Genomic DNA, 13,087 nt, shown 5'->3' with positions numbered 1-13,087 from the left:
TGAGAGATCGGAGGAGAGAGAGAGAGTCGTCGGCGAGAGGAGAGAGAAGCTCTGGGTTTTACTACAGTGTGAACGCTAGCACGGTACACCGGTGCAGCTGAAGTCTGTGATCTGTTGGATCTCCGATGAAAAGATCATGCGGCTGTGATTGACTCGATCTGCAGGTTGATCGGACGGTCCGGATGAGCAGGGGTTAGATCTGGTGTGGCGCGGTGTACCGAAAGCTCGGTACATCTGGTGACGTGGCACAACGGGATCAAAGCTTAGGTTATTTCAAGGGCCGAGATGTGTTTGGGTTTTAATCTAGTATGGTAAGCCCTATTATATCCTATTAAATCAAAGGTCCACAATTAATACTATTAGATCTAACGGCTAGGATATTTTTGATATTTTTCAAATTGTTTTTTAAAAAAATCAATATCTTACTTTGGTGAAGAAAAAACTAAAAAAATATAAATAATACACTAGTCTATTTATAGCCAGCCAATACTAGGGACAACACATTTAATTCAAAGGTTATACGTAGGGGACAACACATTTAATTCAAAGGAAAAGGAAAATAATGCACCGCATCAAACTAACTATTACCTACTATAATAAATTCTGAATTATTAATTTTATTTTATTATAAATAATAATAAATATTTATAGGATAAAACTAAAAACTTAAATCAGTATTAGAAAAAGCTCGTTTCAACCGCAAAAAAAAAACAAAATTATATTGGAACACAATAAAAAATAAATTTGATGGGTATCAACCTAGTGAACCGGGTTTTGACCGAAAAATAATAGTTTTGACCCGAAACAGCATAAAACTTATTTTTTTATCCTGGTCAACATGGTTTGACCCGTATTGACCCGGTGGACTCGGTTTTGATCCAAAATGACGGTTTTGACCGAAAATGATGGTTTTAACCCGAAACGTCATGAAAACTCATTTTTTACCTCGGTCGACATGGTTTGACCCATATTGACCTGGTGGACTTGGTTTTAACCAAAAGTGACGGTTTTGACCCGAAACGTTATGAAAATTCATTTTTTATCCCGGTTGACATTGTTTGACCCGTATTGACCCGGTTGACTCGATTTTGATAAAAAATGATGGTTTTGACCAAAAATGATGTTTTGACCCAAAACGTCATAAAAACTCATTTTTTACCCTGGTCGACATGGTTTCACCCATATTGACCCGGTGAAATCGGGTTTTTTTTTTAAAATGATGGTTTTGATCCGAAACGTCACGAAAACTCATTTTTTACCCTGGTCGACATGGTTTGACCCGTATTGACCCGGTTGACTCGGTTTTGATAAAAAATAACAGTTTTGATCGAAAATGACGGTTTTGACCCGAAACGTCATAAAACTCATTTTTTACCCTGGTCGACATGGTTTCTTGACCTGGTGAAATCGGTTTTTATGAAAAATGACAGTTTTGACCAAAAATGACGGTTTTGACCCGAAACGTCACGAAAACTCATTTTTTACCCTGGTCGACATGGTTTTCTTGACCTGGTGAAATCGGTTTTTAATGAAAAATGACGGTTTTGACAAAAAAATGATGGTTTTTGACCCGAAACGTCACGAAAACTCATTTTTTACCCTGGTCGACATGGTTTGACCCATATTGACCCGGTGAAATAGGTTTTTATGGAAAGATGCGGTTGACTCGAGAAAAATATTTTTTTGAATTCTAAACTTTTTTTTTGAATTTTTTTAGATTTTTATGAATAATAATATAAATAAAATAACATTCAAGAAAATCTTAATGAATCAAAAAGTGGGTTACAACAGAGTTCCTCAAATGTGAGGGATGTTTCTCTGGTTCGTATCATGGTTGCTATATCACGAAATTCTGCTCCTATTCCATTGAGAATATATAACGTAATGTCATCTATGCATATGGGAGTATCAATGACAGTGAGTTCATCAACTAGCCTTTTGACAGTGTTGGGGTAATCTGAAACTGGCTGGCTTCCTCTTTGTATAAGTGTCAGTTCTTCCTTGAGTTGCATGGCACGCGTGCGTGATCGATTTGCATACAATCGTTGTATTTTTACCCATGCATCACGGGCAGTGCATGGTGGAAGTGGCGATTAGTGGCAAAACTGGTTCTGAAACAGATGCAAGGATTGCATGAAGGAGCAAGTTATCTTGCCGAAACCAGTGCCAGAAAGCAGGATTTGAATTACCTGCAGTAGATGATCCAGTAATTGGATCATGTAATGTTTGAAATGGACAACTAGTGGTTCCATCAATATGTCCTTGTAGGTTGTAACCTATGAGCAAGGACATTAATTAGTTGAGCACGCTAGGAGGGAAAATTCGAGGGTGTCAGTTTCAGGGGAAGTTGGGAACTAGCATTGAATGCAATGAGGTGAGTATCACCATTGCTGTGAGTTTCAGAGTTTATGATGACAGCATCTATTGTGACCTTAAATATGCAGCTTCTTGCAGCTAGGCCAGCCACACGTTAAGATGAGAAAGTGGGCTGCAGAAAAATCATGAGAGTACCAATGTATTACATTCCGATACTTATCTTTTGCTCCTCTTTATTGCTGATTATACAAACAGCCACAGCTATTGACACCATAAACACAACTCAGTCCATTAGAGATGGCGATAACATAACTTCATCTGGTGGAAACTATGTGTTAGGGTTTTTCAGCCCAGGAAATTCCAAAAACCGGTTCTTGGGGATATGGTATGGCAAAATATCTGTCATGACTGCTGTTTGGGTTGCCAACACAGAGGCTCCACTTAACGATTCATCGGGTATTTTACGGCTTACAGACGAAGGAATTCTTGTCCTTCTCAATCGTAGCAGGAGTGTGATTTGGTCTTCAAACACGTCAACACCAGCAAGGAATGCAGTTTCACAGCTTTTGGATTCAGGAAACCTTGTTGTGAAAGAAAAGGGTGATTATAACCTAGAAAATCTCTTATGGCAGAGTTTTGAACATCCCGGTGATACAATGTTGCCAGAAATGAAGATAGGACGGAATAGAATAACGGGCATGGACTGGTACCTTACATCATGGAAGTCAACGGATGATCCTTCGAGAGGTAACGTCTCAACAATCCTTGTTCCTTATGGATATCCGGAGATACTTGTGATGGAGAATTCAATTGTGAGGCAACGGACAGGACCGTGGAACGGCCTGCGATTCAGTGGTTTCGCCTCATTTGAAACCAAATCCCATGTACACATTTGAATTTGTTTATAATGAGAAGGAGATATTCTACCGATATCATCTTCGTAATAGCTCAATGCTTACAAGGCTCGTGTAACTCAAAATGGCGATGTCCAGCGCTTTGCCTGGATTTCTCGGACACAAAGCTGGAATAATATATCATACAGCAACTACTGATAATTGTGATCGTTATGCCCTATGTGGTGCAAATGGTATCTGTAGTATTGACAACTCACCAGTGTGCAATTGTTTGAATGGATTTGTACCGAATGTTCAAAGCGAATGGAAGATGATGGACTGGTCAAGCGGTTGCCTTAGAAGGACTCCACTAAATTGTTCTGGAGATGGGTTTCGACAGCTCTCAGGTTTGAAGTTGCCTGAGACTAAAACATCATGGTTTAACAGGAGTATGAACCTCGAGGAATGCAGGAACACATGCTTGAAGAACTGCAGTTGTACAGCATTTTCAAATTTGGACATCAGGAATGGAGGAAGTGGGTGTTTGCTCTGGTTTGTTGACCTGATTGATATCAGAACTTTCGTTGACAATAAGCCAGCCATTTATGTAAGGATGGCAGCTTCAGAACTAGGTATGTAAATCTAACAAAGATAGGAGATAAAATGCAAGAGAAATGAGAATTTAAACTTCATTTTCATCGTCACCATAAGCTGGTGAAAGTTTGCTGCCCGTAATAATTCCATTTCCTATTTTTTCTTTCAACTTAGTTTTACTTCTGCCTTGGTATAGATAATGGTGGCGCTGTGAAGATTAATGCTAAATCCAATGTGAAGAAGAGGATCATAGTAAGCACTGCGTTGTCTACAGGGATTCTATTCCTTTTCCTAGCCTTGTTCTGGTATATTTGGAAAAAGAAGCAGCAGAAAAAGGGTAAGTCCTTAAGATCATGAAATTTTAAATTTTCAGCACGTCGGATAGGCAGTTTAGTGTATTCCAATTTGACTTTAGTAATGTAAGGTACAGCCACGAATTGTTAAAGATCTCATTTAATTTGATGTCTCAGAAATTTGTGTTACAAGAAAATAAAGATTCACTGCTTCCTATTAATCATAGCAGTTCTGCTTGCAGGAAAAGTCACAGGTATTGTTAAGAGAAGTTCAATTAACAATCCAGGAGAAGATCTTGATTTACCGTTGTTCTATTTGGATACCTTGACTCTTGCTACCAATAACTTTTCAGTTGACAACAAGCTTGGAGAAGGGGTTTCGGACCAGTTTATAAGGTACTAATCATTAAACATTCAAGCAATTTCATGATACAAACTCCTGGAACCATGAAACTAAAACAATGACCATTACAAAGTGTTCTTTCACTGGGCAATGATCTATTTGTTGGTATTGAGTGGTTATTTACAGGGGACGTTGAAAGATGGACAAGAAATAGCTGTGAAGAGGCTCTCTAAGAATTCAAGACAAGGAATTGATGAGTTCAAAAAATGAAGTCAAATGCATTGTGAAACTTCAGCACCGGAATCTGGTGAAGCTTCTAGGTTGCTGCATTGAAGGCGATGAGTATATGTTGATCTACGAGTTCCTGCCTAACAAAAAGCTTGAACTTCTTTATTTTCGGTTAGGATCTCTCTAACAAAACGCAGAAATTTACAAAACGTTAATTATCACTACCTTTATTCTTGTTCTTTCATTTACTTTATGTATCTGATGAGAACCAGAAAGGGCTGACTTGGGCAGAAAATTGGGCAGATGAAACACACAGCTTGAAACTAGATTGGCCTAAGCGCTACAACATCATCAACGGGATTGCTCGTGGACTCCTTTATCTTCACCAAGATTCAAGACTAAGAGTAATTCATAGAGATCTAAAAGCAAGCAATGTTTTATTGGATTACGAAATGAACCCAAAAATCTCAGACTTTGGCCTGGCTAGAAGTCTTGGAGGAAATGAAACCGAAGCCAATACAAATAAAGTGGCTGGAACATAGTAAGTGTTTCCAGATGCTTATTTTGTTCACTACAATTGACAGCAACATCGACCTAACATTTTATGGATACTTCCAGTGGCTATATATCCCCTGAATATGCAATTGATGGACTCTACTCGCTAAAATCCGACGTCTTCAGCTTTGGAGTGCTGGTGCTAGAGATATTGAGTGGGAACAGGAATCGAGGATTCTGTCATCCTGACCACAGCCTCAACCTTCTGGGGCACGTAAGTGAAAACACTGTATCATTTCATAATCTTAAATACCGATCTCATTCTTACAACTTGGATTCATTGTATCAGGCTTGGAAGCTGTTTACTGGAGGCAGGCCTTTGGAACTGGTTTCGAAATCAATAGTTGAAACTTGCAATTTATCTGAAGCGCTCCGTTTGATTCACGTGGGTTTATTATGTGTGCAAGAGAATCCAGAATACAGGCCAACCATGTCATATGTGGTTTTGATGTTGGGTAATGAAGATGCCTTGCCTCGGCCTAAACAACCTGGTTTTTACACTGAAAGGGATTTGATAATTGAAGCAACTTATACATCAAATTCAAGCCAGAGCAAACCATATTCGGCTAATGAATGCTCGATTTCGATGATAGAGGCAAGATAAACTGCTTTTGGTTATTTCTAGAAGCTATAGCGACTTCCAAGTCCTCCTTATGTTTGTCATAGTACCGCTATAAATCTATTCCAGGGAATGACAGTTTGATAATCTTGTAATGGTAAGCGCACTCAGTTGCGCATTTTCAGGAATGTCTTCCACTACACTAAACTTTGTGTAGTTTAAGGAGACGAAGTAAGAAATTTTAGTTATCATTCTTTCATGACACGGATCTCGGGTTTGATGGGTTAACTTGGTTTGACGAGTTAACCCAAATTTTTTTTTATTTTTTTTTCCTTTTCAACCAATTTTTTCGTTTAGTTTAGTTTGGTTAATTTTTTTTCGTTTAACCCATCGATTTTTTTCTATTTTAATATACTAAAACGCGTAGCTTTTTCACTATAGCTAAAACTGTTTTTTTTTTTGTTTTTTCTTCCTGTGACATTTTTTTTCGTTTTTGGTTTTTTTAGCAGTTTTTCCTTTTTTTTCTTTTTTTTTTTGTTTTTTTTAACGCGTGGGTTTTTCACTGTAGCAGCTTTGGTTTTTTTTTTTTTTCCTCGCTTTTGTTTCTTCTGTTTTTTACATATAATGTATCACTGTGTACATAGTGAAACACTTGACTTTTTTTTTTCGTTTTTGTTTTGTTTTCTTTTTTTTGTTTTGCCCATGGTTTTTTTTTTTTTTTGCTTTTTTCTTTGTGTTTTTTTTTTCTTTTAATGAATTTTTTTTAATTTAGTGTGTTAATGTGAAAAAAAATTTTAATTTAGTTATCATACTTTCATTACACGGATCTCAGTTTTTTTTATATATTAAGCTGGTTGAGAACTTAGCTTTGTAGCTTTTTTTAAAAAAAAAAAAAAAAAAAACACTATAAATTACTATAGTGTTTCCCTTACATAATTTTTGTTTGGCTGCAGTGTTTCCCCCACATGTTTATTTTTTAAATTATCTTTGTTAAATTTATTTTTTTAATATTGAATTGGTTGAGAATTTAGCTTTAGCTTTCCCCACGTTTTTTCATTATAATTATTATTATATTGTATTATATTATATGACTGTTTTTTTCTTTTTAATTTTTTTTAATGAATTGTTTTTGTTTGATTTAGTTTGTTAATGTTAAATATATATTTTTTATATAGTTATCATATTTTCATTATACGAATCTCGGGTTTGATGGATTAACCTGATTTGACGAGTTATTTTTTTCATTTAGTTTAGTTTGTTAAAGTTAATTTTCTTTCTATTTAATTATCAGACTTTCATGACACGTATCCTGGGCTTGACAGGTTAACTTGGTTTGATGGGTTAACCCTGTTAATTCTGGGTAGACCCGTCATTTTTGTTTTTCTATTTAGTTATCAAACTTTCATGATGCAAATCCCAGGTTTTACGGGATAACCTGGTTTAAAGGGTTAACCCAATTAATTCAACTTCTTTTTCTTTTTCTTCATTAGTTTTTTCCTTTCTGTTGATTTTTTTTCTTTGTTTTTTTTAATTAATCTATTTAATTATCACACTTTTATGACACGACCTTATAACCAGACCCACATCCAATATTTTCTTGGGTCCGGTGTTACATTCAGGCTCACTTAAACTTGGGTCATGCAAGTTTAATTTTATTATTAATATTATAAATATTACTCTTAGGTTAGGCATTGCAGCCAAACTCAAGATTCTTGGGTATAACTTTGCAGAAAAACCCAAGATTTTTAAATTTTTATTTTTTTTAATATTTTATATATATATATAAAAAATAAACTGCGGCATCGCGCGGGTATCTAAGCTAGTATATATATATATATGGCGAAGAAAATGGCCCAAGTGAAACAACCATTTAACAACTGGGCCTAGTCCGAGTGTTTGGTGAACTGGATCTCATAATTTTCTCCGAAAGATTCCCAAATGAACCGAGTCTACTTGAGGCCACTGCAATTGGGACAATGCTAAATGGCTCCCAACAACATAAACATAGTTCTAATCGTTGTGTATAGACTCAAAAATGGAGAAAAAGTCTACTTAAGCATGGTGATCGTCCCGGGCACAGGTTCCTTGTTCAACGAATACAAACCGACTAGCTATTTGCACTGAATAAATCTTTGGGTAAGTCTCAATTTGCATTAATAAGGTTTATGTATTTTCTCCCTTCCAAATCTTTCTATTTCAGTAAACTTGATCTCATAATTAAAACTAAAAAAAAAGCTAAGGCTCAGTGCTTTACTCTAAGCCAAGACTGTGGATTTCTATAATGTAATTACATTTTTTTTTTTCCTCCATGTAAAAACCAAGAAAGTTTCCAATTTATGGGGGGTGTTTTTTTTTTTAAATTACTCTTAAAAAGTTTATATATATATATATATATATATATATATATATATAATTAACCTAGCATTTAAGAGCTTTTTGGTCTTTTCATATTTTTTCAAAATAATTAAATAACTAAATTATTCATAAAAACAAAAATTACTAAACTTATTGTCAAGTGCCTTTTTGTCTTTTCACTATGATTTTTTTTGTTATAAATATTTTTTTTTAAAAAAAATAATTGACGCATGCATTGCTCGTGTTAGCGCATGAATGGTTACTATCCCCTTCAGATAGCGTGTACAACATCACCATGTAGCTAAACACTAGCTTTCAAGGTAATGTTAGAATCTCCTCGACATTCCCTACATGACTAGGTGGTGCATGTAGTCAACGGACCATTAATTTTGCATTGGTAACCTTTTTTTTTTTTTTTTTTTCTCTCTTCTATTTGATTTTCATATCAAACCCTTTAATCTTTTCAAAGTAGCCTCTTAAATTGTTTTCCTTTAGATTTAGTTCATGTTCTTTTGATTACTATTTTTTTTTGAAAAGATTTATAAATTAAAATTGTTTTTCAATTTCATCCTTCATTTTATTTTGTTTTCCAATTTCATCATTTATTGTTTTATATCATTTAATTTTTATATCAAATTTGGTTCTCATTCTTTTGATTGTTATTTGTTTTGTTTTAAAATTTTGGAATGATTGAGAAATTTTTTGTGGTTTTTTTTTTTTTATTTTGTCTTTTTATGGGGTTACTCGGTCTCATAACCTAGATAACAAGTTTTGAAGATTAGCCTAGTTTTAATTTGTCCTTTTCTTTTGTTCTTTTTTAAATTGATATTTTTTTTTTGTCAAATTCATCATTTGACATTAGGTTATTAGGCCTTCAAATTAGTGAGTTTTGTCACTTTCCTTTCTATATAGTTATTATAATCTCATATCCCAGATCATGAGTTAGTCGAGTTAACTTGTTTTTTCAATTTTTTTTATTGATTTTTTCCAGCTTTGCTTTCATTATTTTTGTTTGATTGAGAGATGACCCCTATTTATTTTTTTATTCAATTTATTTTGTATCAGGTTATCATGTCATTACAAGCGAGCCATGAATTTGCATGCTGAATTAGAGTTAGGTTTTTTTTGTTCGTTTTTTTTTTTCAATTCATCCTTCAACATTTAATCTACTAACTTGTAATTGAGCTTTAATTTTTTTTTTTCTTTATGTGGTTATCTCATTCTCATTAAATATTTACTTTGTTATAAAAAAAGATCATTAATACCTTTTAAGAATATTTAGAAGGTATCTTTTTTTGTGAAATTGGCAAGCATTATACAATGTTTTAATCGAATTATCATACAATTATAATACTTTTTTTTATATAATATGAACAGTGAAATTAATTTTTCAAATTTGTATTTGTAAATTGAAGCAATATATGAAAATAGAAAACAACTCATTGAATCATACATGTCTTCATATTTTATTACCACAATTTTTCTTTTCATTGTATTATAATATAAAAACTAGAGGCTAAAATGTTGAACTATATTTACAATATAGTAAAATGGATGATGTCATTTCTATGCCACTTATTAAGTATTATTCATAAAGGTGTGGGTTTTTTTTTATTATTATGCAAGGCTCCACAATTCATATTCTTCTTATACATTATTGTGAATGGGCTGTGTAAAATTTTATATTTTTTCAATTTGGTCCTTAAATGTTTTTTGGTGATTTAGTTCTAATTAAAGACCAATTGATTTTAGATTTTTTTATGAAAAGATAAGATTTAAAGAAGAGGGATCAAAATGAAAAAGGTGCCAAACATGGGCGGCATTTAATAAATTTCTCAAAAGACGCACTTTGGTTACTGAACTTTAAAAATCACACAAAGTATACAATTTCAGTACCTTAATATTTTTCCAGTTTAATTTTAGTATAAAAAATTATTTTTGTTATTTTTAGTTTTTAGTTGAGAGAGGAGATAGAGAGGTCGTCAGATTCCTACGGTAGAGAAAAAAAAGTATCATTGATATCAATTTATGCCACCAAAACAGAAGATATTTATGTTATATTATTCCATTTGATGAAGAGAGTTCATATTAGGTGATTTTTTTTTGTTACCTTTAAAGTTAATGAAAAAACAGATCTGAGCTTGGGTTGATTTTTGGATTGCGATTGATTTCGGTTTTTAGGGCGGTTTTTTGAGGCCATGGATTGGTTTATCAACATTCCTACAATGTTTGCTAGGTGTTTTAGGTAAACAATAGGTTGAAAAATATATTTTTGGGTAACAAAAACATAAGCCTCGATTTCCCAGGCACCACAGTGGCCAAAATCAGGGTAAATCAGACGACGCGTCATCTAAATTGTTTTCTACAAAAACAATTGGGTGGACGACTCGTTTGCCTCAATTGAAAAAAAAAAAAAAGCCTACTTACATGGGCTTGCACGTGCACGGGCCTTGACAAATCAAGGTCAGCAGATAGGCTGACCTAGATTGTCAGGCCTATCAACGCCTATCTTTGCTCTATTTTTTTTTTTCTAAACTTTTTTTCTATTTAAATTAGTATCCTTTTTCTTTTTCATTTTGTTTGAAGAATTTCTTTTAAATGATGATTATTTTTTAAAGTTATGCATTTAAATTTGAAGAGTTTTTATGATTCATTTATAATTTGTTTTTATCTTTTATATAGATGAAGTTTTTTTTTATAATAAAAAAATTTATTTTCAGATAATACTTCTAATATGGTGTAGCCTGACATGATGTTTTTTTTTCCTTTTATTTTATTCAATTAATTTAATTTGTATCTCTCTATTTCTATTATTGTTTTCTTAAATAAAAAATTATTTCAAATAAAAAAATTTAGCAAACACAACCGGGTAAATGTCTTGTATTTTAAGATTATTTCTTGATTTAGTTCTATCTTTTAATTTTTCAAATTTTATTTTAAGTATTATTAATAACTTTTTTATTTATTTATTCTCACACATAATTTTTGATTTATTTGATTATATGTATGCATAAAAGTTTTTATTTGAACTTAGATTTCTTAAACTATAAAAATACATTGAAAAAACTTGTATATATAATATTTTTATAGAAAGTAAAAATATCTTACCCATAAGAGAGTGCACTGCAGGTCTTTTTATATATATATATATATATATATATATATATATATATATATATATATATTAACATAACTTTTAATTAATACTAGTTATGTTATTCGCACACATAATTTTTGATTTATTTGATTATATGTATACATAAAAGTTTTTATTTGAATTTAGATTTTCTTAAACTATAAAAATACATTGAAAAAACTTGTATATATAATATTTTTATAGAAAGTAAAAATATCTTACCCATAAGAGAGTGCACTGCAGGTCACATAACTAGTATTAATTAAAAGTTATGTTAATATATATATATATATATATATATATATATATATATATATATTAGGTTTAGTTAAAGTTGTCAAATCCTTACATTCATCGGCAAGGCTATCAAAGTTTGAATGACGATAGCATTGCATGGCTGGCCAATAACAAAGAACAAGATTCTAATAGTAGTTAACTACCTGTCTAATAGAGTTAATTAAAATGAAAATGATAAAATATAATTTAATTTGACTAACTTCGTCCTGTACCAATGGATGTAGAGAATAAACTACAAAAGGTAAACAGAGGGACGTAATCGAGAAGGCCTGACAAAATAGATCAGGCCCGCGCATAGACTGTTACAGTATATTTTGATTTTTTAAATTTTATTTTAAATATTGTTAATATTTATTTTTTTTTTTTTATTCACACATAATTTTTGATTTATTTGATTACAATATGCATATTTTTTTTTATTTAAACTTAGATTTTATAAATTATAGAAATATGTTGAAAAACTCTGTATATAAATGTTTTTTAATAAAAATAGAAATATATGTCCCATTAAAACACAAATCACATAACTAGTTATAATTATATATATATATATAAAAAGAGTAAATATATATTAATTTTCAGAACATTGTGTGTTATATAATTAATATTGAAATCTTACTAAATTATCATAACATAGTTTTGAAATGTCATTTAAAAAAATATAGCTTTTTTATATTTAAAAAAGATGTATAATTTTCTGCAATGAAAGAAAAAAAATACACAAACCACTCACATAACAGCTGATATTGACTAGTTATTATTAAAAGTTAAAAGTTTTTTTTTTGTTACAATGAAAAGTTAAAAGTTGATATAACATAGTTAGACAAAGATTTTTTTAAAACAATTATTTAACAGTTTACTTGCTACGGGTCATGCAAGTCGTAGAATTTTCCTGGTTGAGAAAGGAACGAGAGGTTGTTAGATTATGGTGGATTAGAAAAAAAAATATTGTTGATATTAATTTATATTATTAAAACAAATGATATTTATTTTAAATAATTTTATTGATGATGAGAGTTTATATTAAATGTTTTTTTTACATTTAAATTTCATTAAAAAAAACACTAACTTGGGTTGATTTTGGTTTTTGAAGCGGGTTTTTAGATTTTTTAATACTATATATAAGTTTATCATAATTCTTACTGTGTGTTTATAGGTGTTTCGGGTCAAAATAAATTGAAAAACAAGTTTTTGATTAAAAAAACATAAGTCTTAATTTTTTCGATCACTATTAAAAAAAAAAAAAAACTAAAGGCCTAATTAGGTGTGCTTACAAGGACAGACCTATACATGAGGAATGAAAAAATAGACGAGGCAAGCTGGTCTAACTTGTCAAACCCAATAGACCTTTGCTTTTTTTGTTAATTAATTATTATTTTATGGTTTTTTTTTATTTTTTTAATTTATATTTAAATTAATTTCCCTTTTCATTTTCATTTTTTTGCCAAAATCTAGGCAAATCTAACTTTTTTTTCAAAAAAATATAGGATGAAGTATAATGTTATCCGTCTAAGTTGCAAACGAAAAAAATCAAATGCCCAATTTGGCAGGCCTCCAAGGCAGGCCAACGCATAGGCC

General features: G+C 31.6%; 1 pseudogene; it reads left to right on the top strand.

Annotated features, from left to right (window-relative positions):
* The first annotated feature begins 2,349 nt into the window (after positions 1-2,349).
* Positions 2,350-5,985, top strand: LOC118062945 (G-type lectin S-receptor-like serine/threonine-protein kinase At4g27290; annotated as a pseudogene).
* Positions 5,986-13,087: the final 7,102 nt, after the last annotated feature.

Source organism: Populus alba, chromosome 16 (genome assembly GCF_005239225.2).
Source record: "Populus alba chromosome 16, ASM523922v2, whole genome shotgun sequence".
NCBI lineage: Eukaryota > Viridiplantae > Streptophyta > Magnoliopsida > Malpighiales > Salicaceae > Populus > Populus alba.
The sequence above is the reverse complement of the archived record's forward strand: the minus strand, read 5'-3'. Positions and strand labels throughout refer to the sequence as shown.